Source organism: Siphateles boraxobius, unplaced genomic scaffold, assembly GCF_051911475.1.
Source record: "Siphateles boraxobius isolate OS27281-9 unplaced genomic scaffold, OSU_SipBor_1 317, whole genome shotgun sequence".
Taxonomy (NCBI): Eukaryota; Metazoa; Chordata; class Actinopteri; order Cypriniformes; family Leuciscidae; genus Siphateles; species Siphateles boraxobius.
In genome coordinates this window covers 5,001-28,665 of record NW_027508939.1, presented here as the reverse complement: position 1 = coordinate 28,665, position 23,665 = coordinate 5,001, and the positions used below count along the sequence as shown (strand labels likewise).

At 41.0% G+C, this 23,665-nt stretch overlaps 63 non-coding genes across 63 annotated transcripts; all 63 read right to left on the bottom strand.

Annotated features, from left to right (window-relative positions):
• Positions 1–176: 176 nt before the first annotated feature.
• LOC143699898 (5S ribosomal RNA) lies at positions 177–295 on the bottom strand. The gene has a single exon (XR_013188804.1). It is a non-coding gene; the product is annotated as a 5S ribosomal RNA (ribosomal RNA).
• Positions 296–658: 363 nt separating this feature from the next.
• LOC143699886 (5S ribosomal RNA) lies at positions 659–777 on the bottom strand. Its single transcript, XR_013188793.1, has one exon. It is a non-coding gene; the product is annotated as a 5S ribosomal RNA (ribosomal RNA).
• Positions 778–1,149: 372 nt separating this feature from the next.
• Positions 1,150–1,268, bottom strand: LOC143699874 (5S ribosomal RNA). The gene has a single exon (XR_013188782.1). It is a non-coding gene; the product is annotated as a 5S ribosomal RNA (ribosomal RNA).
• Positions 1,269–1,639: 371 nt separating this feature from the next.
• Positions 1,640–1,758, bottom strand: LOC143699862 (5S ribosomal RNA). Its single transcript, XR_013188771.1, has one exon. It is a non-coding gene; the product is annotated as a 5S ribosomal RNA (ribosomal RNA).
• A 162-nt stretch (positions 1,759–1,920) lies between these two features.
• LOC143699850 (5S ribosomal RNA) lies at positions 1,921–2,039 on the bottom strand. The gene has a single exon (XR_013188759.1). It is a non-coding gene; the product is annotated as a 5S ribosomal RNA (ribosomal RNA).
• A 162-nt stretch (positions 2,040–2,201) lies between these two features.
• Positions 2,202–2,320, bottom strand: LOC143699966 (5S ribosomal RNA). The gene has a single exon (XR_013188870.1). It is a non-coding gene; the product is annotated as a 5S ribosomal RNA (ribosomal RNA).
• A 163-nt stretch (positions 2,321–2,483) lies between these two features.
• On the bottom strand, positions 2,484–2,602 carry LOC143699838 (5S ribosomal RNA). Its single transcript, XR_013188748.1, has one exon. It is a non-coding gene; the product is annotated as a 5S ribosomal RNA (ribosomal RNA).
• Positions 2,603–2,764: 162 nt separating this feature from the next.
• Positions 2,765–2,883, bottom strand: LOC143699826 (5S ribosomal RNA). The gene has a single exon (XR_013188737.1). It is a non-coding gene; the product is annotated as a 5S ribosomal RNA (ribosomal RNA).
• Positions 2,884–3,045: 162 nt separating this feature from the next.
• LOC143699965 (5S ribosomal RNA) lies at positions 3,046–3,164 on the bottom strand. The gene has a single exon (XR_013188869.1). It is a non-coding gene; the product is annotated as a 5S ribosomal RNA (ribosomal RNA).
• Positions 3,165–3,327: 163 nt separating this feature from the next.
• On the bottom strand, positions 3,328–3,446 carry LOC143699814 (5S ribosomal RNA). Its single transcript, XR_013188726.1, has one exon. It is a non-coding gene; the product is annotated as a 5S ribosomal RNA (ribosomal RNA).
• A 162-nt stretch (positions 3,447–3,608) lies between these two features.
• Positions 3,609–3,727, bottom strand: LOC143699803 (5S ribosomal RNA). Its single transcript, XR_013188715.1, has one exon. It is a non-coding gene; the product is annotated as a 5S ribosomal RNA (ribosomal RNA).
• A 163-nt stretch (positions 3,728–3,890) lies between these two features.
• On the bottom strand, positions 3,891–4,009 carry LOC143699964 (5S ribosomal RNA). Its single transcript, XR_013188868.1, has one exon. It is a non-coding gene; the product is annotated as a 5S ribosomal RNA (ribosomal RNA).
• Positions 4,010–4,172: 163 nt separating this feature from the next.
• On the bottom strand, positions 4,173–4,291 carry LOC143700596 (5S ribosomal RNA). Its single transcript, XR_013189481.1, has one exon. It is a non-coding gene; the product is annotated as a 5S ribosomal RNA (ribosomal RNA).
• Positions 4,292–4,453: 162 nt separating this feature from the next.
• On the bottom strand, positions 4,454–4,572 carry LOC143700584 (5S ribosomal RNA). The gene has a single exon (XR_013189470.1). It is a non-coding gene; the product is annotated as a 5S ribosomal RNA (ribosomal RNA).
• A 371-nt stretch (positions 4,573–4,943) lies between these two features.
• Positions 4,944–5,062, bottom strand: LOC143700573 (5S ribosomal RNA). Its single transcript, XR_013189459.1, has one exon. It is a non-coding gene; the product is annotated as a 5S ribosomal RNA (ribosomal RNA).
• A 363-nt stretch (positions 5,063–5,425) lies between these two features.
• Positions 5,426–5,544, bottom strand: LOC143700561 (5S ribosomal RNA). Its single transcript, XR_013189448.1, has one exon. It is a non-coding gene; the product is annotated as a 5S ribosomal RNA (ribosomal RNA).
• Positions 5,545–5,916: 372 nt separating this feature from the next.
• LOC143700549 (5S ribosomal RNA) lies at positions 5,917–6,035 on the bottom strand. Its single transcript, XR_013189437.1, has one exon. It is a non-coding gene; the product is annotated as a 5S ribosomal RNA (ribosomal RNA).
• Positions 6,036–6,406: 371 nt separating this feature from the next.
• Positions 6,407–6,525, bottom strand: LOC143700537 (5S ribosomal RNA). The gene has a single exon (XR_013189425.1). It is a non-coding gene; the product is annotated as a 5S ribosomal RNA (ribosomal RNA).
• Positions 6,526–6,687: 162 nt separating this feature from the next.
• Positions 6,688–6,806, bottom strand: LOC143700526 (5S ribosomal RNA). The gene has a single exon (XR_013189414.1). It is a non-coding gene; the product is annotated as a 5S ribosomal RNA (ribosomal RNA).
• A 162-nt stretch (positions 6,807–6,968) lies between these two features.
• Positions 6,969–7,087, bottom strand: LOC143699963 (5S ribosomal RNA). Its single transcript, XR_013188867.1, has one exon. It is a non-coding gene; the product is annotated as a 5S ribosomal RNA (ribosomal RNA).
• Positions 7,088–7,249: 162 nt separating this feature from the next.
• Positions 7,250–7,368, bottom strand: LOC143700515 (5S ribosomal RNA). Its single transcript, XR_013189403.1, has one exon. It is a non-coding gene; the product is annotated as a 5S ribosomal RNA (ribosomal RNA).
• A 162-nt stretch (positions 7,369–7,530) lies between these two features.
• Positions 7,531–7,649, bottom strand: LOC143700504 (5S ribosomal RNA). Its single transcript, XR_013189392.1, has one exon. It is a non-coding gene; the product is annotated as a 5S ribosomal RNA (ribosomal RNA).
• A 163-nt stretch (positions 7,650–7,812) lies between these two features.
• LOC143699962 (5S ribosomal RNA) lies at positions 7,813–7,931 on the bottom strand. Its single transcript, XR_013188866.1, has one exon. It is a non-coding gene; the product is annotated as a 5S ribosomal RNA (ribosomal RNA).
• A 164-nt stretch (positions 7,932–8,095) lies between these two features.
• On the bottom strand, positions 8,096–8,214 carry LOC143700492 (5S ribosomal RNA). The gene has a single exon (XR_013189381.1). It is a non-coding gene; the product is annotated as a 5S ribosomal RNA (ribosomal RNA).
• A 162-nt stretch (positions 8,215–8,376) lies between these two features.
• LOC143700480 (5S ribosomal RNA) lies at positions 8,377–8,495 on the bottom strand. Its single transcript, XR_013189369.1, has one exon. It is a non-coding gene; the product is annotated as a 5S ribosomal RNA (ribosomal RNA).
• A 163-nt stretch (positions 8,496–8,658) lies between these two features.
• Positions 8,659–8,777, bottom strand: LOC143699961 (5S ribosomal RNA). Its single transcript, XR_013188865.1, has one exon. It is a non-coding gene; the product is annotated as a 5S ribosomal RNA (ribosomal RNA).
• A 163-nt stretch (positions 8,778–8,940) lies between these two features.
• Positions 8,941–9,059, bottom strand: LOC143700469 (5S ribosomal RNA). Its single transcript, XR_013189358.1, has one exon. It is a non-coding gene; the product is annotated as a 5S ribosomal RNA (ribosomal RNA).
• Positions 9,060–9,221: 162 nt separating this feature from the next.
• On the bottom strand, positions 9,222–9,340 carry LOC143700457 (5S ribosomal RNA). Its single transcript, XR_013189347.1, has one exon. It is a non-coding gene; the product is annotated as a 5S ribosomal RNA (ribosomal RNA).
• A 371-nt stretch (positions 9,341–9,711) lies between these two features.
• On the bottom strand, positions 9,712–9,830 carry LOC143700446 (5S ribosomal RNA). The gene has a single exon (XR_013189336.1). It is a non-coding gene; the product is annotated as a 5S ribosomal RNA (ribosomal RNA).
• Positions 9,831–10,193: 363 nt separating this feature from the next.
• On the bottom strand, positions 10,194–10,312 carry LOC143700435 (5S ribosomal RNA). Its single transcript, XR_013189325.1, has one exon. It is a non-coding gene; the product is annotated as a 5S ribosomal RNA (ribosomal RNA).
• Positions 10,313–10,675: 363 nt separating this feature from the next.
• Positions 10,676–10,794, bottom strand: LOC143700423 (5S ribosomal RNA). The gene has a single exon (XR_013189313.1). It is a non-coding gene; the product is annotated as a 5S ribosomal RNA (ribosomal RNA).
• Positions 10,795–11,167: 373 nt separating this feature from the next.
• Positions 11,168–11,286, bottom strand: LOC143700076 (5S ribosomal RNA). Its single transcript, XR_013188978.1, has one exon. It is a non-coding gene; the product is annotated as a 5S ribosomal RNA (ribosomal RNA).
• Positions 11,287–11,658: 372 nt separating this feature from the next.
• LOC143700412 (5S ribosomal RNA) lies at positions 11,659–11,777 on the bottom strand. Its single transcript, XR_013189302.1, has one exon. It is a non-coding gene; the product is annotated as a 5S ribosomal RNA (ribosomal RNA).
• Positions 11,778–11,939: 162 nt separating this feature from the next.
• LOC143700400 (5S ribosomal RNA) lies at positions 11,940–12,058 on the bottom strand. Its single transcript, XR_013189291.1, has one exon. It is a non-coding gene; the product is annotated as a 5S ribosomal RNA (ribosomal RNA).
• A 163-nt stretch (positions 12,059–12,221) lies between these two features.
• On the bottom strand, positions 12,222–12,340 carry LOC143699960 (5S ribosomal RNA). Its single transcript, XR_013188864.1, has one exon. It is a non-coding gene; the product is annotated as a 5S ribosomal RNA (ribosomal RNA).
• A 163-nt stretch (positions 12,341–12,503) lies between these two features.
• On the bottom strand, positions 12,504–12,622 carry LOC143700389 (5S ribosomal RNA). Its single transcript, XR_013189280.1, has one exon. It is a non-coding gene; the product is annotated as a 5S ribosomal RNA (ribosomal RNA).
• A 162-nt stretch (positions 12,623–12,784) lies between these two features.
• Positions 12,785–12,903, bottom strand: LOC143700377 (5S ribosomal RNA). Its single transcript, XR_013189269.1, has one exon. It is a non-coding gene; the product is annotated as a 5S ribosomal RNA (ribosomal RNA).
• Positions 12,904–13,274: 371 nt separating this feature from the next.
• LOC143700366 (5S ribosomal RNA) lies at positions 13,275–13,393 on the bottom strand. The gene has a single exon (XR_013189258.1). It is a non-coding gene; the product is annotated as a 5S ribosomal RNA (ribosomal RNA).
• Positions 13,394–13,756: 363 nt separating this feature from the next.
• On the bottom strand, positions 13,757–13,875 carry LOC143700355 (5S ribosomal RNA). The gene has a single exon (XR_013189247.1). It is a non-coding gene; the product is annotated as a 5S ribosomal RNA (ribosomal RNA).
• Positions 13,876–14,247: 372 nt separating this feature from the next.
• Positions 14,248–14,366, bottom strand: LOC143700344 (5S ribosomal RNA). The gene has a single exon (XR_013189236.1). It is a non-coding gene; the product is annotated as a 5S ribosomal RNA (ribosomal RNA).
• A 371-nt stretch (positions 14,367–14,737) lies between these two features.
• LOC143700333 (5S ribosomal RNA) lies at positions 14,738–14,856 on the bottom strand. Its single transcript, XR_013189225.1, has one exon. It is a non-coding gene; the product is annotated as a 5S ribosomal RNA (ribosomal RNA).
• Positions 14,857–15,018: 162 nt separating this feature from the next.
• LOC143700322 (5S ribosomal RNA) lies at positions 15,019–15,137 on the bottom strand. The gene has a single exon (XR_013189214.1). It is a non-coding gene; the product is annotated as a 5S ribosomal RNA (ribosomal RNA).
• Positions 15,138–15,299: 162 nt separating this feature from the next.
• Positions 15,300–15,418, bottom strand: LOC143699959 (5S ribosomal RNA). Its single transcript, XR_013188863.1, has one exon. It is a non-coding gene; the product is annotated as a 5S ribosomal RNA (ribosomal RNA).
• Positions 15,419–15,581: 163 nt separating this feature from the next.
• On the bottom strand, positions 15,582–15,700 carry LOC143700310 (5S ribosomal RNA). Its single transcript, XR_013189202.1, has one exon. It is a non-coding gene; the product is annotated as a 5S ribosomal RNA (ribosomal RNA).
• A 162-nt stretch (positions 15,701–15,862) lies between these two features.
• On the bottom strand, positions 15,863–15,981 carry LOC143700298 (5S ribosomal RNA). The gene has a single exon (XR_013189191.1). It is a non-coding gene; the product is annotated as a 5S ribosomal RNA (ribosomal RNA).
• Positions 15,982–16,144: 163 nt separating this feature from the next.
• Positions 16,145–16,263, bottom strand: LOC143699958 (5S ribosomal RNA). The gene has a single exon (XR_013188862.1). It is a non-coding gene; the product is annotated as a 5S ribosomal RNA (ribosomal RNA).
• Positions 16,264–16,426: 163 nt separating this feature from the next.
• Positions 16,427–16,545, bottom strand: LOC143700287 (5S ribosomal RNA). The gene has a single exon (XR_013189180.1). It is a non-coding gene; the product is annotated as a 5S ribosomal RNA (ribosomal RNA).
• A 162-nt stretch (positions 16,546–16,707) lies between these two features.
• Positions 16,708–16,826, bottom strand: LOC143700275 (5S ribosomal RNA). Its single transcript, XR_013189169.1, has one exon. It is a non-coding gene; the product is annotated as a 5S ribosomal RNA (ribosomal RNA).
• Positions 16,827–17,198: 372 nt separating this feature from the next.
• Positions 17,199–17,317, bottom strand: LOC143700263 (5S ribosomal RNA). Its single transcript, XR_013189157.1, has one exon. It is a non-coding gene; the product is annotated as a 5S ribosomal RNA (ribosomal RNA).
• A 363-nt stretch (positions 17,318–17,680) lies between these two features.
• Positions 17,681–17,799, bottom strand: LOC143700251 (5S ribosomal RNA). Its single transcript, XR_013189146.1, has one exon. It is a non-coding gene; the product is annotated as a 5S ribosomal RNA (ribosomal RNA).
• Positions 17,800–18,171: 372 nt separating this feature from the next.
• On the bottom strand, positions 18,172–18,290 carry LOC143700239 (5S ribosomal RNA). Its single transcript, XR_013189135.1, has one exon. It is a non-coding gene; the product is annotated as a 5S ribosomal RNA (ribosomal RNA).
• Positions 18,291–18,661: 371 nt separating this feature from the next.
• On the bottom strand, positions 18,662–18,780 carry LOC143700228 (5S ribosomal RNA). The gene has a single exon (XR_013189124.1). It is a non-coding gene; the product is annotated as a 5S ribosomal RNA (ribosomal RNA).
• A 162-nt stretch (positions 18,781–18,942) lies between these two features.
• LOC143700216 (5S ribosomal RNA) lies at positions 18,943–19,061 on the bottom strand. Its single transcript, XR_013189113.1, has one exon. It is a non-coding gene; the product is annotated as a 5S ribosomal RNA (ribosomal RNA).
• A 163-nt stretch (positions 19,062–19,224) lies between these two features.
• LOC143699956 (5S ribosomal RNA) lies at positions 19,225–19,343 on the bottom strand. The gene has a single exon (XR_013188860.1). It is a non-coding gene; the product is annotated as a 5S ribosomal RNA (ribosomal RNA).
• Positions 19,344–19,506: 163 nt separating this feature from the next.
• Positions 19,507–19,625, bottom strand: LOC143700205 (5S ribosomal RNA). The gene has a single exon (XR_013189102.1). It is a non-coding gene; the product is annotated as a 5S ribosomal RNA (ribosomal RNA).
• Positions 19,626–19,787: 162 nt separating this feature from the next.
• Positions 19,788–19,906, bottom strand: LOC143700193 (5S ribosomal RNA). The gene has a single exon (XR_013189090.1). It is a non-coding gene; the product is annotated as a 5S ribosomal RNA (ribosomal RNA).
• A 372-nt stretch (positions 19,907–20,278) lies between these two features.
• On the bottom strand, positions 20,279–20,397 carry LOC143700182 (5S ribosomal RNA). The gene has a single exon (XR_013189079.1). It is a non-coding gene; the product is annotated as a 5S ribosomal RNA (ribosomal RNA).
• Positions 20,398–20,768: 371 nt separating this feature from the next.
• Positions 20,769–20,887, bottom strand: LOC143700170 (5S ribosomal RNA). Its single transcript, XR_013189068.1, has one exon. It is a non-coding gene; the product is annotated as a 5S ribosomal RNA (ribosomal RNA).
• Positions 20,888–21,258: 371 nt separating this feature from the next.
• Positions 21,259–21,377, bottom strand: LOC143700079 (5S ribosomal RNA). Its single transcript, XR_013188981.1, has one exon. It is a non-coding gene; the product is annotated as a 5S ribosomal RNA (ribosomal RNA).
• Positions 21,378–21,539: 162 nt separating this feature from the next.
• Positions 21,540–21,658, bottom strand: LOC143700159 (5S ribosomal RNA). Its single transcript, XR_013189057.1, has one exon. It is a non-coding gene; the product is annotated as a 5S ribosomal RNA (ribosomal RNA).
• Positions 21,659–22,029: 371 nt separating this feature from the next.
• LOC143700148 (5S ribosomal RNA) lies at positions 22,030–22,148 on the bottom strand. The gene has a single exon (XR_013189046.1). It is a non-coding gene; the product is annotated as a 5S ribosomal RNA (ribosomal RNA).
• Positions 22,149–22,519: 371 nt separating this feature from the next.
• LOC143700078 (5S ribosomal RNA) lies at positions 22,520–22,638 on the bottom strand. The gene has a single exon (XR_013188980.1). It is a non-coding gene; the product is annotated as a 5S ribosomal RNA (ribosomal RNA).
• A 559-nt stretch (positions 22,639–23,197) lies between these two features.
• LOC143700137 (5S ribosomal RNA) lies at positions 23,198–23,316 on the bottom strand. The gene has a single exon (XR_013189035.1). It is a non-coding gene; the product is annotated as a 5S ribosomal RNA (ribosomal RNA).
• Between the last annotated feature and the right edge of the window lie 349 nt (positions 23,317–23,665).

The following is a 23,665-nucleotide window of genomic DNA, read 5'->3' as shown; positions in this document are numbered from 1 at the left end:
GGCCTCCCATCCAAGTACTAACCAGGCCTTATTTAAAAGCTTAGACCATTAGTGAAGAAGACTAAGAAGAACTTTTGAAAAAACTCAAACTCTTTCATGCTTTCTGAAGAATCTCAGAGACTTTTTAAGGCTTTTTGAAGCTCAGGCACTCTTTTTTTTTTTTTTTTTTTTTTAAAAGCTTACAGCACCTGGTATTCCCAGGCGGTCTCCCATCCAAGTACTAACCAGGCCCGACCCTGCTTAGCTTCCGAGATCAGACGAGATCGGGCGTGCCCAAGGTGGTATGGCCGTAAGCTAAAACTGCTGCCAAAATTGGGCTATTTAAAAGGTTAGACCATTAGTGAAGAAAACTAAGAACAACTTTTGAAAAAACTCAAGCTCTTTCATGCTTTCTGAAGAATCTCAGAGACTTTTTAAGGCTTTTTGAAGAAGCTCAGGGACTCTTTTTTTTTTTTCTTAAAAAAGCTTACAACACCTAGTATTCCCATGCGGCCTCCCATCCAAGTACTAACCAGGCCTTATTTAAAAGCTTAGACCATTAGTGAAGAAGACTAAGAAGAACTTTTGAAAAAACTCAAACTCTTTCATGCTTTCTGAAGAATCTCAGAGACTTTTTAAGGCTTTTTGAAGCTCAGGCACTCTTTTTTTTTTTTTTAAAAGCTTACAGCACCTGGTATTCCCAGGCGGTCTCCCATCCAAGTACTAACCAGGCCCGACCCTGCTTAGCTTCCGAGATCAGACGAGATCGGGCGTGCCCAAGGTGGTATGGCCGTAAGCTAAAACTGCTGCCAAAATTGGGCTATTTAAAAGGTTAGACCATTAGTGAAGAAAACTAAGAACAACTTTTGAAAAAACTCAAGCTCTTTCATGCTTTCTGAAGAATCTCAGAGACTTTTTAAGGCTTTTTGAAGAAGCTCAGGGACTCTTTTTTTTTTTTCTTAAAAAAGCTTACAACACCTAGTATTCCCATGCGGCCTCCCATCCAAGTACTAACCAGGCCTTATTTAAAAGCTTAGACCATTAGTGAAGAAGACTAAGAAGAACTTTTGAAAAAACTCAAACTCTTTCATGCTTTCTGAAGAATCTCAGAGACTTTTTAAGGCTTTTTGAAGCTCAGGCACTCTTTTTTTTTTTTTTTTTTTTTTTAAAAGCTTACAGCACCTGGTATTCCCAGGCGGTCTCCCATCCAAGTACTAACCAGGCCCGACCCTGCTTAGCTTCCGAGATCAGACGAGATCGGGCGTGCCCAAGGTGGTATGGCCGTAAGCGAATACTGCTGCCAAAATTGGGCTATTTAAAAGGTTAGACCATTAGTGAAGAAAACTAAGAACAACTTTTGAAAAAACTCAAGCTCTTTCATGCTTTCTGAAGAATCTCAGAGACTTTTTAAGGCTTTTTGAAGAAGCTCAGGGACTCTTTTTTTTTTTTCTTAAAAAAGCTTACAACACCTAGTATTCCCATGCGGCCTCCCATCCAAGTACTAACCAGGCCTTATTTAAAAGCTTAGACCATTAGTGAAGAAGACTAAGAAGAACTTTTGAAAAAACTCAAACTCTTTCATGCTTTCTGAAGAATCTCAGAGACTTTTTAAGGCTTTTTGAAGCTCAGGCACTCTTTTTTTTTTTTTTTTTTTTTTAAAAGCTTACAGCACCTGGTATTCCCAGGCGGTCTCCCATCCAAGTACTAACCAGGCCCGACCCTGCTTAGCTTCCGAGATCAGACGAGATCGGGCGTGCCCAAGGTGGTATGGCCGTAAGCGAATACTGCTGCCAAAATTGGGCTATTTAAAAGGTTAGACCATTAGTGAAGAAAACTAAGAACAACTTTTGAAAAAACTCAAACTCTTTCATGCTTTCTGAAGAATCTCAGAGACTTTTTAAGGCTTTTTGAAGCTCAGGCACTCTTTTTTTTTTTTTTAAAAGCTTACAGCACCTGGTATTCCCAGGCGGTCTCCCATCCAAGTACTAACCAGGCCCGACCCTGCTTAGCTTCCGAGATCAGACGAGATCGGGCGTGCCCAAGGTGGTATGGCCGTAAGCGAATACTGCTGCCAAAATTGGGCTATTTAAAAGGTTAGACCATTAGTGAAGAAAACTAAGAACAACTTTTGAAAAAACTCAAACTCTTTCATGCTTTCTGAAGAATCTCAGAGACTTTTTAAGGCTTTTTGAAGCTCAGGCACTCTTTTTTTTTTTTTTAAAAGCTTACAGCACCTGGTATTCCCAGGCGGGCTCCCATCCAAGTACTAACCAGGCCCGACCCTGCTTAGCTTCCGAGATCAGACGAGATCGGGCGTGCCCAAGGTGGTATGGCCGTAAGCGAATACTGCTGCCAAAATTGGGCTATTTAAAAGGTTAGACCATTAGTGAAGAAAACTAAGAACAACTTTTGAAAAAACTCAAACTCTTTCATGCTTTCTGAAGAATCTCAGAGACTTTTTAAGGCTTTTTGAAGCTCAGGCACTCTTTTTTTTTTTTTTTAAAAGCTTACAGCACCTGGTATTCCCAGGCGGTCTCCCATCCAAGTACTAACCAGGCCCGACCCTGCTTAGCTTCCGAGATCAGACGAGATCGGGCGTGCCCAAGGTGGTATGGCCGTAAGCGAATACTGCTGCCAAAATTGGGCTATTTAAAAGGTTAGACCATTAGTGAAGAAAACTAAGAACAACTTTTGAAAAAACTCAAACTCTTTCATGCTTTCTGAAGAATCTCAGAGACTTTTTAAGGCTTTTTGAAGCTCAGGCACTCTTTTTTTTTTTTTTAAAAGCTTACAGCACCTGGTATTCCCAGGCGGTCTCCCATCCAAGTACTAACCAGGCCCGACCCTGCTTAGCTTCCGAGATCAGACGAGATCGGGCGTGCCCAAGGTGGTATGGCCGTAAGCGAATACTGCTGCCAAAATTGGGCTATTTAAAAGGTTAGACCATTAGTGAAGAAAACTAAGAACAACTTTTGAAAAAACTCAAACTCTTTCATGCTTTCTGAAGAATCTCAGAGACTTTTTAAGGCTTTTTGAAGCTCAGGCACTCTTTTTTTTTTTTTTAAAAGCTTACAGCACCTGGTATTCCCAGGCGGGCTCCCATCCAAGTACTAACCAGGCCCGACCCTGCTTAGCTTCCGAGATCAGACGAGATCGGGCGTGCCCAAGGTGGTATGGCCGTAAGCGAATACTGCTGCCAAAATTGGGCTATTTAAAAGGTTAGACCATTAGTGAAGAAAACTAAGAACAACTTTTGAAAAAACTCAAACTCTTTCATGCTTTCTGAAGAATCTCAGAGACTTTTTAAGGCTTTTTGAAGCTCAGGCACTCTTTTTTTTTTTTTTTAAAAGCTTACAGCACCTGGTATTCCCAGGCGGTCTCCCATCCAAGTACTAACCAGGCCCGACCCTGCTTAGCTTCCGAGATCAGACGAGATCGGGCGTGCCCAAGGTGGTATGGCCGTAAGCGAATACTGCTGCCAAAATTGGGCTATTTAAAAGGTTAGACCATTAGTGAAGAAAACTAAGAACAACTTTTGAAAAAACTCAAACTCTTTCATGCTTTCTGAAGAATCTCAGAGACTTTTTAAGGCTTTTTGAAGCTCAGGCACTCTTTTTTTTTTTTTTAAAAGCTTACAGCACCTGGTATTCCCAGGCGGTCTCCCATCCAAGTACTAACCAGGCCCGACCCTGCTTAGCTTCCGAGATCAGACGAGATCGGGCGTGCCCAAGGTGGTATGGCCGTAAGCGAATACTGCTGCCAAAATTGGGCTATTTAAAAGGTTAGACCATTAGTGAAGAAAACTAAGAACAACTTTTGAAAAAACTCAAACTCTTTCATGCTTTCTGAAGAATCTCAGAGACTTTTTAAGGCTTTTTGAAGCTCAGGCACTCTTTTTTTTTTTTTTTAAAAGCTTACAGCACCTGGTATTCCCAGGCGGGCTCCCATCCAAGTACTAACCAGGCCCGACCCTGCTTAGCTTCCGAGATCAGACGAGATCGGGCGTGCCCAAGGTGGTATGGCCGTAAGCGAATACTGCTGCCAAAATTGGGCTATTTAAAAGGTTAGACCATTAGTGAAGAAAACTAAGAACAACTTTTGAAAAAACTCAAACTCTTTCATGCTTTCTGAAGAATCTCAGAGACTTTTTAAGGCTTTTTGAAGCTCAGGCACTCTTTTTTTTTTTTTTTAAAAGCTTACAGCACCTGGTATTCCCAGGCGGTCTCCCATCCAAGTACTAACCAGGCCCGACCCTGCTTAGCTTCCGAGATCAGACGAGATCGGGCGTGCCCAAGGTGGTATGGCCGTAAGCGAATACTGCTGCCAAAATTGGGCTATTTAAAAGGTTAGACCATTAGTGAAGAAAACTAAGAACAACTTTTGAAAAAACTCAAACTCTTTCATGCTTTCTGAAGAATCTCAGAGACTTTTTAAGGCTTTTTGAAGCTCAGGCACTCTTTTTTTTTTTTTTAAAAGCTTACAGCACCTGGTATTCCCAGGCGGTCTCCCATCCAAGTACTAACCAGGCCCGACCCTGCTTAGCTTCCGAGATCAGACGAGATCGGGCGTGCCCAAGGTGGTATGGCCGTAAGCTAAAACTGCTGCCAAAATTGGGCTATTTAAAAGGTTAGACCATTAGTGAAGAAAACTAAGAACAACTTTTGAAAAAACTCAAGCTCTTTCATGCTTTCTGAAGAATCTCAGAGACTTTTTAAGGCTTTTTGAAGAAGCTCAGGGACTCTTTTTTTTTTTTCTTAAAAAAGCTTACAACACCTAGTATTCCCATGCGGCCTCCCATCCAAGTACTAACCAGGCCTTATTTAAAAGCTTAGACCATTAGTGAAGAAGACTAAGAAGAACTTTTGAAAAAACTCAAACTCTTTCATGCTTTCTGAAGAATCTCAGAGACTTTTTAAGGCTTTTTGAAGCTCAGGCACTCTTTTTTTTTTTTTTTTTTTTTTAAAAGCTTACAGCACCTGGTATTCCCAGGCGGTCTCCCATCCAAGTACTAACCAGGCCCGACCCTGCTTAGCTTCCGAGATCAGACGAGATCGGGCGTGCCCAAGGTGGTATGGCCGTAAGCTAAAACTGCTGCCAAAATTGGGCTATTTAAAAGGTTAGACCATTAGTGAAGAAAACTAAGAACAACTTTTGAAAAAACTCAAGCTCTTTCATGCTTTCTGAAGAATCTCAGAGACTTTTTAAGGCTTTTTGAAGAAGCTCAGGGACTCTTTTTTTTTTTTCTTAAAAAAGCTTACAACACCTAGTATTCCCATGCGGCCTCCCATCCAAGTACTAACCAGGCCTTATTTAAAAGCTTAGACCATTAGTGAAGAAGACTAAGAAGAACTTTTGAAAAAACTCAAACTCTTTCATGCTTTCTGAAGAATCTCAGAGACTTTTTAAGGCTTTTTGAAGCTCAGGCACTCTTTTTTTTTTTTTTAAAAGCTTACAGCACCTGGTATTCCCAGGCGGTCTCCCATCCAAGTACTAACCAGGCCCGACCCTGCTTAGCTTCCGAGATCAGACGAGATCGGGCGTGCCCAAGGTGGTATGGCCGTAAGCTAAAACTGCTGCCAAAATTGGGCTATTTAAAAGGTTAGACCATTAGTGAAGAAAACTAAGAACAACTTTTGAAAAAACTCAAGCTCTTTCATGCTTTCTGAAGAATCTCAGAGACTTTTTAAGGCTTTTTGAAGAAGCTCAGGGACTCTTTTTTTTTTTTCTTAAAAAAGCTTACAACACCTAGTATTCCCATGCGGCCTCCCATCCAAGTACTAACCAGGCCTTATTTAAAAGCTTAGACCATTAGTGAAGAAGACTAAGAAGAACTTTTGAAAAAACTCAAACTCTTTCATGCTTTCTGAAGAATCTCAGAGACTTTTTAAGGCTTTTTGAAGCTCAGGCACTCTTTTTTTTTTTTTTTTTTTTTTTAAAAGCTTACAGCACCTGGTATTCCCAGGCGGTCTCCCATCCAAGTACTAACCAGGCCCGACCCTGCTTAGCTTCCGAGATCAGACGAGATCGGGCGTGCCCAAGGTGGTATGGCCGTAAGCGAATACTGCTGCCAAAATTGGGCTATTTAAAAGGTTAGACCATTAGTGAAGAAAACTAAGAACAACTTTTGAAAAAACTCAAGCTCTTTCATGCTTTCTGAAGAATCTCAGAGACTTTTTAAGGCTTTTTGAAGAAGCTCAGGGACTCTTTTTTTTTTTTCTTAAAAAAGCTTACAACACCTAGTATTCCCATGCGGCCTCCCATCCAAGTACTAACCAGGCCTTATTTAAAAGCTTAGACCATTAGTGAAGAAGACTAAGAAGAACTTTTGAAAAAACTCAAACTCTTTCATGCTTTCTGAAGAATCTCAGAGACTTTTTAAGGCTTTTTGAAGCTCAGGCACTCTTTTTTTTTTTTTTTTTTTTTTAAAAGCTTACAGCACCTGGTATTCCCAGGCGGTCTCCCATCCAAGTACTAACCAGGCCCGACCCTGCTTAGCTTCCGAGATCAGACGAGATCGGGCGTGCCCAAGGTGGTATGGCCGTAAGCGAATACTGCTGCCAAAATTGGGCTATTTAAAAGGTTAGACCATTAGTGAAGAAAACTAAGAACAACTTTTGAAAAAACTCAAACTCTTTCATGCTTTCTGAAGAATCTCAGAGACTTTTTAAGGCTTTTTGAAGCTCAGGCACTCTTTTTTTTTTTTTTAAAAGCTTACAGCACCTGGTATTCCCAGGCGGTCTCCCATCCAAGTACTAACCAGGCCCGACCCTGCTTAGCTTCCGAGATCAGACGAGATCGGGCGTGCCCAAGGTGGTATGGCCGTAAGCGAATACTGCTGCCAAAATTGGGCTATTTAAAAGGTTAGACCATTAGTGAAGAAAACTAAGAACAACTTTTGAAAAAACTCAAACTCTTTCATGCTTTCTGAAGAATCTCAGAGACTTTTTAAGGCTTTTTGAAGCTCAGGCACTCTTTTTTTTTTTTTTAAAAGCTTACAGCACCTGGTATTCCCAGGCGGGCTCCCATCCAAGTACTAACCAGGCCCGACCCTGCTTAGCTTCCGAGATCAGACGAGATCGGGCGTGCCCAAGGTGGTATGGCCGTAAGCGAATACTGCTGCCAAAATTGGGCTATTTAAAAGGTTAGACCATTAGTGAAGAAAACTAAGAACAACTTTTGAAAAAACTCAAACTCTTTCATGCTTTCTGAAGAATCTCAGAGACTTTTTAAGGCTTTTTGAAGCTCAGGCACTCTTTTTTTTTTTTTTAAAAGCTTACAGCACCTGGTATTCCCAGGCGGTCTCCCATCCAAGTACTAACCAGGCCCGACCCTGCTTAGCTTCCGAGATCAGACGAGATCGGGCGTGCCCAAGGTGGTATGGCCGTAAGCGAATACTGCTGCCAAAATTGGGCTATTTAAAAGGTTAGACCATTAGTGAAGAAAACTAAGAACAACTTTTGAAAAAACTCAAACTCTTTCATGCTTTCTGAAGAATCTCAGAGACTTTTTAAGGCTTTTTGAAGCTCAGGCACTCTTTTTTTTTTTTTTAAAAGCTTACAGCACCTGGTATTCCCAGGCGGTCTCCCATCCAAGTACTAACCAGGCCCGACCCTGCTTAGCTTCCGAGATCAGACGAGATCGGGCGTGCCCAAGGTGGTATGGCCGTAAGCGAATACTGCTGCCAAAATTGGGCTATTTAAAAGGTTAGACCATTAGTGAAGAAAACTAAGAACAACTTTTGAAAAAACTCAAACTCTTTCATGCTTTTCTGAAGAATCTCAGAGACTTTTTAAGGCTTTTTGAAGCTCAGGCACTCTTTTTTTTTTTTTTAAAAGCTTACAGCACCTGGTATTCCCAGGCGGGCTCCCATCCAAGTACTAACCAGGCCCGACCCTGCTTAGCTTCCGAGATCAGACGAGATCGGGCGTGCCCAAGGTGGTATGGCCGTAAGCGAATACTGCTGCCAAAATTGGGCTATTTAAAAGGTTAGACCATTAGTGAAGAAAACTAAGAACAACTTTTGAAAAAACTCAAACTCTTTCATGCTTTCTGAAGAATCTCAGAGACTTTTTAAGGCTTTTTGAAGCTCAGGCACTCTTTTTTTTTTTTTTTTAAAAGCTTACAGCACCTGGTATTCCCAGGCGGTCTCCCATCCAAGTACTAACCAGGCCCGACCCTGCTTAGCTTCCGAGATCAGACGAGATCGGGCGTGCCCAAGGTGGTATGGCCGTAAGCGAATACTGCTGCCAAAATTGGGCTATTTAAAAGGTTAGACCATTAGTGAAGAAAACTAAGAACAACTTTTGAAAAAACTCAAACTCTTTCATGCTTTCTGAAGAATCTCAGAGACTTTTTAAGGCTTTTTGAAGCTCAGGCACTCTTTTTTTTTTTTTTAAAAGCTTACAGCACCTGGTATTCCCAGGCGGTCTCCCATCCAAGTACTAACCAGGCCCGACCCTGCTTAGCTTCCGAGATCAGACGAGATCGGGCGTGCCCAAGGTGGTATGGCCGTAAGCGAATACTGCTGCCAAAATTGGGCTATTTAAAAGGTTAGACCATTAGTGAAGAAAACTAAGAACAACTTTTGAAAAAACTCAAACTCTTTCATGCTTTCTGAAGAATCTCAGAGACTTTTTAAGGCTTTTTGAAGCTCAGGCACTCTTTTTTTTTTTTTTTAAAAGCTTACAGCACCTGGTATTCCCAGGCGGGCTCCCATCCAAGTACTAACCAGGCCCGACCCTGCTTAGCTTCCGAGATCAGACGAGATCGGGCGTGCCCAAGGTGGTATGGCCGTAAGCGAATACTGCTGCCAAAATTGGGCTATTTAAAAGGTTAGACCATTAGTGAAGAAAACTAAGAACAACTTTTGAAAAAACTCAAACTCTTTCATGCTTTCTGAAGAATCTCAGAGACTTTTTAAGGCTTTTTGAAGCTCAGGCACTCTTTTTTTTTTTTTTTAAAAGCTTACAGCACCTGGTATTCCCAGGCGGTCTCCCATCCAAGTACTAACCAGGCCCGACCCTGCTTAGCTTCCGAGATCAGACGAGATCGGGCGTGCCCAAGGTGGTATGGCCGTAAGCGAATACTGCTGCCAAAATTGGGCTATTTAAAAGGTTAGACCATTAGTGAAGAAAACTAAGAACAACTTTTGAAAAAACTCAAACTCTTTCATGCTTTCTGAAGAATCTCAGAGACTTTTTAAGGCTTTTTGAAGCTCAGGCACTCTTTTTTTTTTTTTTAAAAGCTTACAGCACCTGGTATTCCCAGGCGGTCTCCCATCCAAGTACTAACCAGGCCCGACCCTGCTTAGCTTCCGAGATCAGACGAGATCGGGCGTGCCCAAGGTGGTATGGCCGTAAGCTAAAACTGCTGCCAAAATTGGGCTATTTAAAAGGTTAGACCATTAGTGAAGAAAACTAAGAACAACTTTTGAAAAAACTCAAGCTCTTTCATGCTTTCTGAAGAATCTCAGAGACTTTTTAAGGCTTTTTGAAGAAGCTCAGGGACTCTTTTTTTTTTTTCTTAAAAAAGCTTACAACACCTAGTATTCCCATGCGGCCTCCCATCCAAGTACTAACCAGGCCTTATTTAAAAGCTTAGACCATTAGTGAAGAAGACTAAGAAGAACTTTTGAAAAAACTCAAACTCTTTCATGCTTTCTGAAGAATCTCAGAGACTTTTTAAGGCTTTTTGAAGCTCAGGCACTCTTTTTTTTTTTTTTTTTTTTTTAAAAGCTTACAGCACCTGGTATTCCCAGGCGGTCTCCCATCCAAGTACTAACCAGGCCCGACCCTGCTTAGCTTCCGAGATCAGACGAGATCGGGCGTGCCCAAGGTGGTATGGCCGTAAGCTAAAACTGCTGCCAAAATTGGGCTATTTAAAAGGTTAGACCATTAGTGAAGAAAACTAAGAACAACTTTTGAAAAAACTCAAGCTCTTTCATGCTTTCTGAAGAATCTCAGAGACTTTTTAAGGCTTTTTGAAGAAGCTCAGGGACTCTTTTTTTTTTTTCTTAAAAAAGCTTACAACACCTAGTATTCCCATGCGGCCTCCCATCCAAGTACTAACCAGGCCTTATTTAAAAGCTTAGACCATTAGTGAAGAAGACTAAGAAGAACTTTTGAAAAAACTCAAACTCTTTCATGCTTTCTGAAGAATCTCAGAGACTTTTTAAGGCTTTTTGAAGCTCAGGCACTCTTTTTTTTTTTTTTAAAAGCTTACAGCACCTGGTATTCCCAGGCGGTCTCCCATCCAAGTACTAACCAGGCCCGACCCTGCTTAGCTTCCGAGATCAGACGAGATCGGGCGTGCCCAAGGTGGTATGGCCGTAAGCTAAAACTGCTGCCAAAATTGGGCTATTTAAAAGGTTAGACCATTAGTGAAGAAAACTAAGAACAACTTTTGAAAAAACTCAAGCTCTTTCATGCTTTCTGAAGAATCTCAGAGACTTTTTAAGGCTTTTTGAAGAAGCTCAGGGACTCTTTTTTTTTTTTCTTAAAAAAGCTTACAACACCTAGTATTCCCATGCGGCCTCCCATCCAAGTACTAACCAGGCCTTATTTAAAAGCTTAGACCATTAGTGAAGAAGACTAAGAAGAACTTTTGAAAAAACTCAAACTCTTTCATGCTTTCTGAAGAATCTCAGAGACTTTTTAAGGCTTTTTGAAGCTCAGGCACTCTTTTTTTTTTTTTTAAAAGCTTACAGCACCTGGTATTCCCAGGCGGTCTCCCATCCAAGTACTAACCAGGCCCGACCCTGCTTAGCTTCCGAGATCAGACGAGATCGGGCGTGCCCAAGGTGGTATGGCCGTAAGCTAAAACTGCTGCCAAAATTGGGCTATTTAAAAGGTTAGACCATTAGTGAAGAAAACTAAGAACAACTTTTGAAAAAACTCAAGCTCTTTCATGCTTTCTGAAGAATCTCAGAGACTTTTTAAGGCTTTTTGAAGAAGCTCAGGGACTCTTTTTTTTTTTTCTTAAAAAAGCTTACAACACCTAGTATTCCCATGCGGCCTCCCATCCAAGTACTAACCAGGCCTTATTTAAAAGCTTAGACCATTAGTGAAGAAGACTAAGAAGAACTTTTGAAAAAACTCAAACTCTTTCATGCTTTCTGAAGAATCTCAGAGACTTTTTAAGGCTTTTTGAAGCTCAGGCACTCTTTTTTTTTTTTTTTTTTTTTTTTAAAAGCTTACAGCACCTGGTATTCCCAGGCGGTCTCCCATCCAAGTACTAACCAGGCCCGACCCTTCTTAGCTTCCGAGATCAGACGAGATCGGGCGTGCCCAAGGTGGTATGGCCGTAAGCTAAAACTGCTGCCAAAATTGGGCTATTTAAAAGGTTAGACCATTAGTGAAGAAAACTAAGAACAACTTTTGAAAAAACTCAAGCTCTTTCATGCTTTCTGAAGAATCTCAGAGACTTTTTAAGGCTTTTTGAAGAAGCTCAGGGACTCTTTTTTTTTTTTCTTAAAAAAGCTTACAACACCTAGTATTCCCATGCGGCCTCCCATCCAAGTACTAACCAGGCCTTATTTAAAAGCTTAGACCATTAGTGAAGAAGACTAAGAAGAACTTTTGAAAAAACTCAAACTCTTTCATGCTTTCTGAAGAATCTCAGAGACTTTTTAAGGCTTTTTGAAGCTCAGGCACTCTTTTTTTTTTTTTTTTTTTTTTTAAAAGCTTACAGCACCTGGTATTCCCAGGCGGTCTCCCATCCAAGTACTAACCAGGCCCGACCCTGCTTAGCTTCCGAGATCAGACGAGATCGGGCGTGCCCAAGGTGGTATGGCCGTAAGCGAATACTGCTGCCAAAATTGGGCTATTTAAAAGGTTAGACCATTAGTGAAGAAAACTAAGAACAACTTTTGAAAAAACTCAAACTCTTTCATGCTTTCTGAAGAATCTCAGAGACTTTTTAAGGCTTTTTGAAGCTCAGGCACTCTTTTTTTTTTTTTTAAAAGCTTACAGCACCTGGTATTCCCAGGCGGTCTCCCATCCAAGTACTAACCAGGCCCGACCCTGCTTAGCTTCCGAGATCAGACGAGATCGGGCGTGCCCAAGGTGGTATGGCCGTAAGCGAATACTGCTGCCAAAATTGGGCTATTTAAAAGGTTAGACCATTAGTGAAGAAAACTAAGAACAACTTTTGAAAAAACTCAAACTCTTTCATGCTTTCTGAAGAATCTCAGAGACTTTTTAAGGCTTTTTGAAGCTCAGGCACTCTTTTTTTTTTTTTTTAAAAGCTTACAGCACCTGGTATTCCCAGGCGGGCTCCCATCCAAGTACTAACCAGGCCCGACCCTGCTTAGCTTCCGAGATCAGACGAGATCGGGCGTGCCCAAGGTGGTATGGCCGTAAGCGAATACTGCTGCCAAAATTGGGCTATTTAAAAGGTTAGACCATTAGTGAAGAAAACTAAGAACAACTTTTGAAAAAACTCAAACTCTTTCATGCTTTCTGAAGAATCTCAGAGACTTTTTAAGGCTTTTTGAAGCTCAGGCACTCTTTTTTTTTTTTTTTAAAAGCTTACAGCACCTGGTATTCCCAGGCGGTCTCCCATCCAAGTACTAACCAGGCCCGACCCTGCTTAGCTTCCGAGATCAGACGAGATCGGGCGTGCCCAAGGTGGTATGGCCGTAAGCGAATACTGCTGCCAAAATTGGGCTATTTAAAAGGTTAGACCATTAGTGAAGAAAACTAAGAACAACTTTTGAAAAAACTCAAACTCTTTCATGCTTTCTGAAGAATCTCAGAGACTTTTTAAGGCTTTTTGAAGCTCAGGCACTCTTTTTTTTTTTTTTAAAAGCTTACAGCACCTGGTATTCCCAGGCGGTCTCCCATCCAAGTACTAACCAGGCCCGACCCTGCTTAGCTTCCGAGATCAGACGAGATCGGGCGTGCCCAAGGTGGTATGGCCGTAAGCTAAAACTGCTGCCAAAATTGGGCTATTTAAAAGGTTAGACCATTAGTGAAGAAAACTAAGAACAACTTTTGAAAAAACTCAAGCTCTTTCATGCTTTCTGAAGAATCTCAGAGACTTTTTAAGGCTTTTTGAAGAAGCTCAGGGACTCTTTTTTTTTTTTCTTAAAAAAGCTTACAACACCTAGTATTCCCATGCGGCCTCCCATCCAAGTACTAACCAGGCCTTATTTAAAAGCTTAGACCATTAGTGAAGAAGACTAAGAAGAACTTTTGAAAAAACTCAAACTCTTTCATGCTTTCTGAAGAATCTCAGAGACTTTTTAAGGCTTTTTGAAGCTCAGGCACTCTTTTTTTTTTTTTTTTTTTTTTAAAAGCTTACAGCACCTGGTATTCCCAGGCGGTCTCCCATCCAAGTACTAACCAGGCCCGACCCTGCTTAGCTTCCGAGATCAGACGAGATCGGGCGTGCCCAAGGTGGTATGGCCGTAAGCTAAAACTGCTGCCAAAATTGGGCTATTTAAAAGGTTAGACCATTAGTGAAGAAAACTAAGAACAACTTTTGAAAAAACTCAAGCTCTTTCATGCTTTCTGAAGAATCTCAGAGACTTTTTAAGGCTTTTTGAAGAAGCTCAGGGACTCTTTTTTTTTTTTCTTAAAAAAGCTTACAACACCTAGTATTCCCATGCGGCCTCCCATCCAAGTACTAACCAGGCCTTATTTAAAAGCTTAGACCATTAGTGAAGAAGACTAAGAAGAACTTTTGAAAAAACTCAAACTCTTTCATGCTTTCTGAAGAATCTCAGAGACTTTTTAAGGCTTTTTGAAGCTCAGGCACTCTTTTTTTTTTTTTTAAAAGCTTACAGCACCTGGTATTCCCAGGCGGTCTCCCATCCAAGTACTAACCAGGCCCGACCCTGCTTAGCTTCCGAGATCAGACGAGATCGGGCGTGCCCAAGGTGGTATGGCCGTAAGCTAAAACTGCTGCCAAAATTGGGCTATTTAAAAGGTTAGACCATTAGTGAAGAAAACTAAGAACAACTTTTGAAAAAACTCAAGCTCTTTCATGCTTTCTGAAGAATCTCAGAGACTTTTTAAGGCTTTTTGAAGAAGCTCAGGGACTCTTTTTTTTTTTTCTTAAAAAAGCTTACAACACCTAGTATTCCCATGCGGCCTCCCATCCAAGTACTAACCAGGCCTTATTTAAAAGCTTAGACCATTAGTGAAGAAGACTAAGAAGAACTTTTGAAAAAACTCAAACTCTTTCATGCTTTCTGAAGAATCTCAGAGACTTTTTAAGGCTTTTTGAAGCTCAGGCACTCTTTTTTTTTTTTTTTTTTTTTTTAAAAGCTTACAGCACCTGGTATTCCCAGGCGGTCTCCCATCCAAGTACTAACCAGGCCCGACCCTGCTTAGCTTCCGAGATCAGACGAGATCGGGCGTGCCCAAGGTGGTATGGCCGTAAGCGAATACTGCTGCCAAAATTGGGCTATTTAAAAGGTTAGACCATTAGTGAAGAAAACTAAGAACAACTTTTGAAAAAACTCAAGCTCTTTCATGCTTTCTGAAGAATCTCAGAGACTTTTTAAGGCTTTTTGAAGAAGCTCAGGGACTCTTTTTTTTTTTTCTTAAAAAAGCTTACAACACCTAGTATTCCCATGCGGCCTCCCATCCAAGTACTAACCAGGCCTTATTTAAAAGCTTAGACCATTAGTGAAGAAGACTAAGAAGAACTTTTGAAAAAACTCAAACTCTTTCATGCTTTCTGAAGAATCTCAGAGACTTTTTAAGGCTTTTTGAAGCTCAGGCACTCTTTTTTTTTTTTTTTTTTTTTTAAAAGCTTACAGCACCTGGTATTCCCAGGCGGTCTCCCATCCAAGTACTAACCAGGCCCGACCCTGCTTAGCTTCCGAGATCAGACGAGATCGGGCGTGCCCAAGGTGGTATGGCCGTAAGCGAATACTGCTGCCAAAATTGGGCTATTTAAAAGGTTAGACCATTAGTGAAGAAAACTAAGAACAACTTTTGAAAAAACTCAAACTCTTTCATGCTTTCTGAAGAATCTCAGAGACTTTTTAAGGCTTTTTGAAGCTCAGGCACTCTTTTTTTTTTTTTTAAAAGCTTACAGCACCTGGTATTCCCAGGCGGTCTCCCATCCAAGTACTAACCAGGCCCGACCCTGCTTAGCTTCCGAGATCAGACGAGATCGGGCGTGCCCAAGGTGGTATGGCCGTAAGCGAATACTGCTGCCAAAATTGGGCTATTTAAAAGGTTAGACCATTAGTGAAGAAAACTAAGAACAACTTTTGAAAAAACTCAAACTCTTTCATGCTTTCTGAAGAATCTCAGAGACTTTTTAAGGCTTTTTGAAGCTCAGGCACTCTTTTTTTTTTTTTTAAAAGCTTACAGCACCTGGTATTCCCAGGCGGGCTCCCATCCAAGTACTAACCAGGCCCGACCCTGCTTAGCTTCCGAGATCAGACGAGATCGGGCGTGCCCAAGGTGGTATGGCCGTAAGCGAATACTGCTGCCAAAATTGGGCTATTTAAAAGGTTAGACCATTAGTGAAGAAAACTAAGAACAACTTTTGAAAAAACTCAAACTCTTTCATGCTTTCTGAAGAATCTCAGAGACTTTTTAAGGCTTTTTGAAGCTCAGGCACTCTTTTTTTTTTTTTTTAAAAGCTTACAGCACCTGGTATTCCCAGGCGGTCTCCCATCCAAGTACTAACCAGGCCCGACCCTGCTTAGCTTCCGAGATCAGACGAGATCGGGCGTGCCCAAGGTGGTATGGCCGTAAGCGAATACTGCTGCCAAAATTGGGCTATTTAAAAGGTTAGACCATTAGTGAAGAAAACTAAGAACAACTTTTGAAAAAACTCAAACTCTTTCATGCTTTCTGAAGAATCTCAGAGACTTTTTAAGGCTTTTTGAAGCTCAGGCACTCTTTTTTTTTTTTTTAAAAGCTTACAGCACCTGGTATTCCCAGGCGGTCTCCCATCCAAGTACTAACCAGGCCCGACCCTGCTTAGCTTCCGAGATCAGACGAGATCGGGCGTGCCCAAGGTGGTATGGCCGTAAGCGAATACTGCTGCCAAAATTGGGCTATTTAAAAGGTTAGACCATTAGTGAAGAAAACTAAGAACAACTTTTGAAAAAACTCAAACTCTTTCATGCTTTCTGAAGAATCTCAGAGACTTTTTAAGGCTTTTTGAAGCTCAGGCACTCTTTTTTTTTTTTTTTAAAAGCTTACAGCACCTGGTATTCCCAGGCGGGCTCCCATCCAAGTACTAACCAGGCCCGACCCTGCTTAGCTTCCGAGATCAGACGAGATCGGGCGTGCCCAAGGTGGTATGGCCGTAAGCGAATACTGCTGCCAAAATTGGGCTATTTAAAAGGTTAGACCATTAGTGAAGAAAACTAAGAACAACTTTTGAAAAAACTCAAACTCTTTCATGCTTTCTGAAGAATCTCAGAGACTTTTTAAGGCTTTTTGAAGCTCAGGCACTCTTTTTTTTTTTTTTTAAAAGCTTACAGCACCTGGTATTCCCAGGCGGTCTCCCATCCAAGTACTAACCAGGCCCGACCCTGCTTAGCTTCCGAGATCAGACGAGATCGGGCGTGCCCAAGGTGGTATGGCCGTAAGCGAATACTGCTGCCAAAATTGGGCTATTTAAAAGGTTAGACCATTAGTGAAGAAAACTAAGAACAACTTTTGAAAAAACTCAAACTCTTTCATGCTTTCTGAAGAATCTCAGAGACTTTTTAAGGCTTTTTGAAGCTCAGGCACTCTTTTTTTTTTTTTTAAAAGCTTACAGCACCTGGTATTCCCAGGCGGTCTCCCATCCAAGTACTAACCAGGCCCGACCCTGCTTAGCTTCCGAGATCAGACGAGATCGGGCGTGCCCAAGGTGGTATGGCCGTAAGCTAAAACTGCTGCCAAAATTGGGCTATTTAAAAGGTTAGACCATTAGTGAAGAAAACTAAGAACAACTTTTGAAAAAACTCAAGCTCTTTCATGCTTTCTGAAGAATCTCAGAGACTTTTTAAGGCTTTTTGAAGAAGCTCAGGGACTCTTTTTTTTTTTTCTTAAAAAAGCTTACAACACCTAGTATTCCCATGCGGCCTCCCATCCAAGTACTAACCAGGCCTTATTTAAAAGCTTAGACCATTAGTGAAGAAGACTAAGAAGAACTTTTGAAAAAACTCAAACTCTTTCATGCTTTCTGAAGAATCTCAGAGACTTTTTAAGGCTTTTTGAAGCTCAGGCACTCTTTTTTTTTTTTTTTTTTTTTTTAAAAGCTTACAGCACCTGGTATTCCCAGGCGGTCTCCCATCCAAGTACTAACCAGGCCCGACCCTGCTTAGCTTCCGAGATCAGACGAGATCGGGCGTGCCCAAGGTGGTATGGCCGTAAGCTAAAACTGCTGCCAAAATTGGGCTATTTAAAAGGTTAGACCATTAGTGAAGAAAACTAAGAACAACTTTTGAAAAAACTCAAGCTCTTTCATGCTTTCTGAAGAATCTCAGAGACTTTTTAAGGCTTTTTGAAGAAGCTCAGGGACTCTTTTTTTTTTTTCTTAAAAAAGCTTACAACACCTAGTATTCCCATGCGGCCTCCCATCCAAGTACTAACCAGGCCTTATTTAAAAGCTTAGACCATTAGTGAAGAAGACTAAGAAGAACTTTTGAAAAAACTCAAACTCTTTCATGCTTTCTGAAGAATCTCAGAGACTTTTTAAGGCTTTTTGAAGCTCAGGCACTCTTTTTTTTTTTTTTAAAAGCTTACAGCACCTGGTATTCCCAGGCGGTCTCCCATCCAAGTACTAACCAGGCCCGACCCTGCTTAGCTTCCGAGATCAGACGAGATCGGGCGTGCCCAAGGTGGTATGGCCGTAAGCTAAAACTGCTGCCAAAATTGGGCTATTTAAAAGGTTAGACCATTAGTGAAGAAAACTAAGAACAACTTTTGAAAAAACTCAAGCTCTTTCATGCTTTCTGAAGAATCTCAGAGACTTTTTAAGGCTTTTTGAAGAAGCTCAGGGACTCTTTTTTTTTTTTCTTAAAAAAGCTTACAACACCTAGTATTCCCATGCGGCCTCCCATCCAAGTACTAACCAGGCCTTATTTAAAAGCTTAGACCATTAGTGAAGAAGACTAAGAAGAACTTTTGAAAAAACTCAAACTCTTTCATGCTTTCTGAAGAATCTCAGAGACTTTTTAAGGCTTTTTGAAGCTCAGGCACTCTTTTTTTTTTTTTTTTTTTTTTTAAAAGCTTACAGCACCTGGTATTCCCAGGCGGTCTCCCATCCAAGTACTAACCAGGCCCGACCCTGCTTAGCTTCCGAGATCAGACGAGATCGGGCGTGCCCAAGGTGGTATGGCCGTAAGCTAAAACTGCTGCCAAAATTGGGCTATTTAAAAGGTTAGACCATTAGTGAAGAAAACTAAGAACAACTTTTGAAAAAACTCAAGCTCTTTCATGCTTTCTGAAGAATCTCAGAGACTTTTTAAGGCTTTTTGAAGAAGCTCAGGGACTCTTTTTTTTTTTTCTTAAAAAAGCTTACAACACCTAGTATTCCCATGCGGCCTCCCATCCAAGTACTAACCAGGCCTTATTTAAAAGCTTAGACCATTAGTGAAGAAGACTAAGAAGAACTTTTGAAAAAACTCAAACTCTTTCATGCTTTCTGAAGAATCTCAGAGACTTTTTAAGGCTTTTTGAAGCTCAGGCACTCTTTTTTTTTTTTTTTTTTTTTTAAAAGCTTACAGCACCTGGTATTCCCAGGCGGTCTCCCATCCAAGTACTAACCAGGCCCGACCCTGCTTAGCTTCCGAGATCAGACGAGATCGGGCGTGCCCAAGGTGGTATGGCCGTAAGCGAATACTGCTGCCAAAATTGGGCTATTTAAAAGGTTAGACCATTAGTGAAGAAAACTAAGAACAACTTTTGAAAAAACTCAAACTCTTTCATGCTTTCTGAAGAATCTCAGAGACTTTTTAAGGCTTTTTGAAGCTCAGGCACTCTTTTTTTTTTTTTTAAAAGCTTACAGCACCTGGTATTCCCAGGCGGTCTCCCATCCAAGTACTAACCAGGCCCGACCCTGCTTAGCTTCCGAGATCAGACGAGATCGGGCGTGCCCAAGGTGGTATGGCCGTAAGCGAATACTGCTGCCAAAATTGGGCTATTTAAAAGGTTAGACCATTAGTGAAGAAAACTAAGAACAACTTTTGAAAAAACTCAAACTCTTTCATGCTTTCTGAAGAATCTCAGAGACTTTTTAAGGCTTTTTGAAGCTCAGGCACTCTTTTTTTTTTTTTTTAAAAGCTTACAGCACCTGGTATTCCCAGGCGGGCTCCCATCCAAGTACTAACCAGGCCCGACCCTGCTTAGCTTCCGAGATCAGACGAGATCGGGCGTGCCCAAGGTGGTATGGCCGTAAGCGAATACTGCTGCCAAAATTGGGCTATTTAAAAGGTTAGACCATTAGTGAAGAAAACTAAGAACAACTTTTGAAAAAACTCAAACTCTTTCATGCTTTCTGAAGAATCTCAGAGACTTTTTAAGGCTTTTTGAAGCTCAGGCACTCTTTTTTTTTTTTTTTAAAAGCTTACAGCACCTGGTATTCCCAGGCGGTCTCCCATCCAAGTACTAACCAGGCCCGACCCTGCTTAGCTTCCGAGATCAGACGAGATCGGGCGTGCCCAAGGTGGTATGGCCGTAAGCGAATACTGCTGCCAAAATTGGGCTATTTAAAAGGTTAGACCATTAGTGAAGAAAACTAAGAACAACTTTTGAAAAAACTCAAACTCTTTCATGCTTTCTGAAGAATCTCAGAGACTTTTTAAGGCTTTTTGAAGCTCAGGCACTCTTTTTTTTTTTTTTAAAAGCTTACAGCACCTGGTATTCCCAGGCGGTCTCCCATCCAAGTACTAACCAGGCCCGACCCTGCTTAGCTTCCGAGATCAGACGAGATCGGGCGTGCCCAAGGTGGTATGGCCGTAAGCTAAAACTGCTGCCAAAATTGGGCTATTTAAAAGGTTAGACCATTAGTGAAGAAAACTAAGAACAACTTTTGAAAAAACTCAAGCTCTTTCATGCTTTCTGAAGAATCTCAGAGACTTTTTAAGGCTTTTTGAAGAAGCTCAGGGACTCTTTTTTTTTTTTCTTAAAAAAGCTTACAACACCTAGTATTCCCATGCGGCCTCCCATCCAAGTACTAACCAGGCCTTATTTAAAAGCTTAGACCATTAGTGAAGAAGACTAAGAAGAACTTTTGAAAAAACTCAAACTCTTTCATGCTTTCTGAAGAATCTCAGAGACTTTTTAAGGCTTTTTGAAGCTCAGGCACTCTTTTTTTTTTTTTTTTTTTTTTTAAAAGCTTACAGCACCTGGTATTCCCAGGCGGTCTCCCATCCAAGTACTAACCAGGCCCGACCCTGCTTAGCTTCCGAGATCAGACGAGATCGGGCGTGCCCAAGGTGGTATGGCCGTAAGCTAAAACTGCTGCCAAAATTGGGCTATTTAAAAGGTTAGACCATTAGTGAAGAAAACTAAGAACAACTTTTGAAAAAACTCAAGCTCTTTCATGCTTTCTGAAGAATCTCAGAGACTTTTTAAGGCTTTTTGAAGAAGCTCAGGGACTCTTTTTTTTTTTTCTTAAAAAAGCTTACAACACCTAGTATTCCCATGCGGCCTCCCATCCAAGTACTAACCAGGCCTTATTTAAAAGCTTAGACCATTAGTGAAGAAGACTAAGAAGAACTTTTGAAAAAACTCAAACTCTTTCATGCTTTCTGAAGAATCTCAGAGACTTTTTAAGGCTTTTTGAAGCTCAGGCACTCTTTTTTTTTTTTTTTTTTTTTTAAAAGCTTACAGCACCTGGTATTCCCAGGCGGTCTCCCATCCAAGTACTAACCAGGCCCGACCCTGCTTAGCTTCCGAGATCAGACGAGATCGGGCGTGCCCAAGGTGGTATGGCCGTAAGCTAAAACTGCTGCCAAAATTGGGCTATTTAAAAGGTTAGACCATTAGTGAAGAAAACTAAGAACAACTTTTGAAAAAACTCAAGCTCTTTCATGCTTTCTGAAGAATCTCAGAGACTTTTTAAGGCTTTTTGAAGAAGCTCAGGGACTCTTTTTTTTTTTTCTTAAAAATTTTTACAACACCTAGTATTCCCATGCGGCCTCCCATCCAAGTACTAACCAGGCCTTATTTAAAAGCTTAGACCATTAGTGAAGAAGACTAAGAAGAACTTTTGAAAAAACTCAAACTCTTTCATGCTTTCTGAAGAATCTCAGAGACTTTTTAAGGCTTTTTGAAGCTCAGGCACTCTTTTTTTTTTTTTTTTTTTTTTAAAAGCTTACAGCACCTGGTATTCCCAGGCGGTCTCCCATCCAAGTACTAACCAGTCCCGACCCTGCTTAGCTTCCGAGATCAGACGAGATCGGGCGTGCCCAAGGTGGTATGGCCGTAAGCGAATACTGCTGCCAAAATTGGGCTATTTAAAAGGTTAGACCATTAGTGAAGAAAACTAAGAACAACTTTTGAAAAAACTCAAACTCTTTCATGCTTTCTGAAGAATCTCAGAGACTTTTTAAGGCTTTTTGAAGCTCAGGCACTCTTTTTTTTTTTTTTAAAAGCTTACAGCACCTGGTATTCCCAGGCGGTCTCCCATCCAAGTACTAACCAGGCCCGACCCTGCTTAGCTTCCGAGATCAGACGAGATCGGGCGTGCCCAAGGTGGTATGGCCGTAAGCTAAAACTGCTGCCAAAATTGGGCTATTTAAAAGGTTAGACCATTAGTGAAGAAAACTAAGAACAACTTTTGAAAAAACTCAAGCTCTTTCATGCTTTCTGAAGAATCTCAGAGACTTTTTAAGGGTTTTTGAAGAAGCTCAGGGACTCTTTTTTTTTTTTCTTAAAAAAGCTTACAACACCTAGTATTCCCATGCGGCCTCCCATCCAAGTACTAACCAGGCCTTATTTAAAAGCTTAGACCATTAGTGAAGAAGACTAAGAAGAACTTTTGAAAAAACTCAAACTCTTTCATGCTTTCTGAAGAATCTCAGAGACTTTTTAAGGCTTTTTGAAGCTCAGGCACTCTTTTTTTTTTTTTTTTTTTTTTAAAAGCTTACAGCACCTGGTATTCCCAGGCGGTCTCCCATCCAAGTACTAACCAGGCCCGACCCTGCTTAGCTTCCGAGATCAGACGAGATCGGGCGTGCCCAAGGTGGTATGGCCGTAAGCTAAAACTGCTGCCAAAATTGGGCTATTTAAAAGGTTAGACCATTAGTGAAGAAAACTAAGAACAACTTTTGAAAAAACTCAAGCTCTTTCATGCTTTCTGAAGAATCTCAGAGACTTTTTAAGGCTTTTTGAAGAAGCTCAGGGACTCTTTTTTTTTTTTCTTAAAAATTTTTACAACACCTAGTATTCCCATGCGGCCTCCCATCCAAGTACTAACCAGGCCTTATTTAAAAGCTTAGACCATTAGTGAAGAAGACTAAGAAGAACTTTTGAAAAAACTCAAACTCTTTCATGCTTTCTGAAGAATCTCAGAGACTTTTTAAGGCTTTTTGAAGCTCAGGCACTCTTTTTTTTTTTTTTTTTTTTTTAAAAGCTTACAGCACCTGGTATTCCCAGGCGGTCTCCCATCCAAGTACTAACCAGTCCCGACCCTGCTTAGCTTCCGAGATCAGACGAGATCGGGCGTGCCCAAGGTGGTATGGCCGTAAGCTAAAACTGCTGCCAAAATTGGGCTATTTAAAAGGTTAGACCATTAGTGAAGAAAACTAAGAACAACTTTTGAAAAAACTCAAGCTCTTTCATGCTTTCTGAAGAATCTCAGAGACTTTTTAAGGCTTTTTGAAGAAGCTCAGGGACTCTTTTTTTTTTTCTTAAAAAAGCTTACAACACCTAGTATTCCCATGCGGCCTCCCATCCAAGTACTAACCAGGCCTTATTTAAAAGCTTAGACCATTAGTGAAGAAGACTAAGAAGAACTTTTGAAAAAACTCAAACTCTTTCATGCTTTCTGAAGAATCTCAGAGACTTTTTAAGGCTTTTTGAAGCTCAGGCACTCTTTTTTTTTTTCTTAAAAAAGCTTACAACACCCAGTATTCCCATGCGGCCTCCCATCCAAGTACTAACCAGGCCTTATTTAAAAGCTTAGACCATTAGTGAAGAAGACTAAGAAGAACTTTTGAAAAAACTCAAACTCTTTCATGCTTTCTGAAGAATCTCAGAGACTTTTTAAGGCTTTTTGAAGCTCAGGCACTCTTTTTTTTTTTTTAAAAAGCTTACAGCACCTGGTATTCCCAGGCGGTCTCCCATCCAAGTACTAACCAGGCCCGACCCTGCTTAGCTTCCGAGATCAGACGAGATCGGGCGTGCCCAAGGTGGTATGGCCGTAAGCTAAAACTGCTGCCAAAATTGGGCTATTTAAAAGGTTAGACCATTTGTGAAGAAAACTAAGAACAACTTTTGAAAAAACTCAAGCTCTTTCATGCTTTCTGAAGAATCTCAGAGACTTTTTAAGGCTTTTTGAAGAAGCTCAGGGACTCTTTTTTTTTTTTCTTAAAAAAGCTTACAACACCTAGTATTCCCATGCGGCCTCCCATCCAAGTACTAACCAGGCCTTATTTAAAAGCTTAGACCATTAGTGAAGAAGACTAAGAAGAACTTTTGAAAAAACTCAAACTCTTTCATGCTTTCTGAAGAATCTCAGAGACTTTTTAAGGCTTTTTGAAGCTCAGGCACTCTTT